We start from the raw sequence: 2,602 nt of genomic DNA, 5'->3' as shown, positions 1-2,602 counted from the left end.
CCACAGATTTTGATAACTTGTGTAACCTTTGTCATTTAGTTCAAAGAATCTTTTGATTTCCATCTTTACTTCCTCATTTATGAAGGAATCATTCAGCAGAAAGTTGTTTAATTTCCATGACTTTGTGTAGAGATGAGAGAGACAACCAGTTCTTTATAAATCGTATAGTCACTTGCATAATGGCTATAACTTAGTCACTTGCCATTTTGCAGTGTATGCATTGAAATGAAAACATCTTGTAGAGAAAAATGACTTTATATCATCAACTCTATTTAAATAATGGCTTAAAATGGGGTCCTGTTCAGGACAAAGGTGCTTGAGAATATAAAAGTCAGAATTATCTCCTTTAAGGTGAAAATTGTGCTTTGGCTCAAAAGTAGTACAATATATTAATCATATCTTTTATCATTGATTCTTATAATAGAATAATATATTGCTTTTTCAAAACAAAATGATACTAAAGTACTACTATTTTTTGAACTTTTGTGATGTTTAGCCTTTAAGATACTCTAAATAGTATTAATAATTATCAGACATTCTGCATTTTTAACCTAATTTTACGAAGAGTTTTCTTATTTTGAGTATGTAGAATACTACCTATTGGATATAGCAATTTCTGTCTTATCAACATTGCCACTTTTTTAAGAGATGACTTGTTGAGAAGAGTAACACTAGGATTAAAGATTGAAATAAAAATGCCAAACATTGTAGTATTTTGGAACTAATTTATTCTCACTTGTGCTAAGTAGAAATGTAAAATAGTTAAAATCTCTTATCAGACAATTTGCTGACTGTATAAACACCACTTTTGTTTTTTATTTTATTCTTTGTTTTAACTCATATTGTAGTGATTTATTTTTTTCAAACAAGTTCAAGGTGAAAATTAAAAACCCAAATTTCATTTAGTGAACTATTAAAGAGTAATAGTTAAGTCATATTTCATAAATGGTGAAGAAAGTCTTAAGATTTGGAAAAAAAATTTGTTGGACAGAGTAGTAATTGGGTGGAAAAGGAAAATTATGTCAAAATGAGAATGTGTTTTAATTAGAAGTAAAGAGCTAACAGGTATTTCCTCCAGTTAAATGGTATGACTGGAGCTTTTTACTATTAAACATGGGTTTTATCCTGGCCTTGTAAAAAGAATTTGGAGGTATTCCCTCCCTTTAAATGTTATGGAGTAGTTTGAGAAGAATTCGATTAGTTCTTTAAAGGTTTGATAGAATTCAGCATTAAAGCCATTAGGTCCCGGGCTTTTCTTCAATGGAAGACTTTTTATTACTGATTTAATTTCCTCACTTGTTATTGGTCTGTTTAGATTTTTATTTCTTCACAATTTAATCTTTGTAGATTATATGTATCCAGCAGTTTATCCATTTCTTTTATGTTATCGAATTTGTTGGTGTATAGTTGTTTATAATAGTCTCTTATGATCCTTTGTCTATCTGTGGTATCAGTTGTAATGTCTCCTTTTTCATCTCTGATTTTACTTATTTGAGTTTTCACTCTTTTTTTCTTAGTCTAGATAAAGGTTTGTTGATTTTTTTTAATCTTTTCAAACAGCCAACTCTTCACTAATCTTTTGAAATTTTTTAGTCTCTATTTTGTTTGTTTCTGCTCTAAGATTTATTATTTCCTTCTTCCTACTAATTTTGAGTTTAGTTTGTTTTTGTTTTTTCTAGCTTCTTGAGGTACGTCAATAAGTCATTTATTAAAAATCTTTCTTTTCTGTTGAAGGCATTTATTGCTCTAAAATTCCCTCTTAGAGCTGCTTTTGCTGTGTCCCACAGGTTTTTATATGTTGTATTTCCATTCTTGCTTGTCTCAAAGAAATTTTTGATTTTCCTTTTAATTTATTCAAAGACATAATGTTAAGTGAAATAAGCCAGACACAGAAAGACAAATACTGCATGATCTTACTCATATGTGAAATCTAAAAAAAAAAAAAAAAAAAAAAAAAGTTGATATTATAGAAACAGAGAGTATAATAATGGCTACCAGAGACTGGGTCAGGGGATGGGGAGAGGCTAGTAAACTGGTACAAAGTTATTACAGTTAGATAGGACAAATAAATTCTGATGTTCTCTTGCACAGTAGGGTGATTATGGTTAAAATAGCTAGAAGAAAGGCTTTTGAATGTTCTCACCACGAAGAAATAATAAATGCATGAAGTAATGGATACACTAACTAGCCTGATTGAATCATTATTTGACAGAGATATGTATTGAAATATCAAACCGTGCCCCATAATTGTGTACAAGTACAATGTGTCAATTAGAAAAGTAAATAAAAATTTGAAAAACATGACTTTTCTAAATGCATAGTCTAACACTTTTATTCACTGTCAGTATTTAGTAGCTTATAAATATTTTCCCCCCTCCTTTTTTTTTCTTTTTTTTGAGACAGAGTCTCACTCTGTTGCCCTGGCTAGAGAGAGTGCCGTGGCGTCATCCTAGCTCACAGCAACCTCAAACTCCTGGGCTCAAGCGATCCTCCTGCCTCAGCCTCCCGAGTAGCTGGGACTACAGGCATGCACCACCATGCCCGGCTAATTTTTTCTAAATATTTTTAGTTGTCCAATTAATTTATTTCTATTTTTAGTAGA

Source organism: Propithecus coquereli, unplaced genomic scaffold, assembly GCF_000956105.1.
Source record: "Propithecus coquereli isolate 6110/MARCELLA unplaced genomic scaffold, Pcoq_1.0 Scaffold240, whole genome shotgun sequence".
NCBI classification, from domain to species: domain Eukaryota; kingdom Metazoa; phylum Chordata; class Mammalia; order Primates; family Indriidae; genus Propithecus; species Propithecus coquereli.
Note: the sequence above shows the minus strand (reverse complement) of the source record.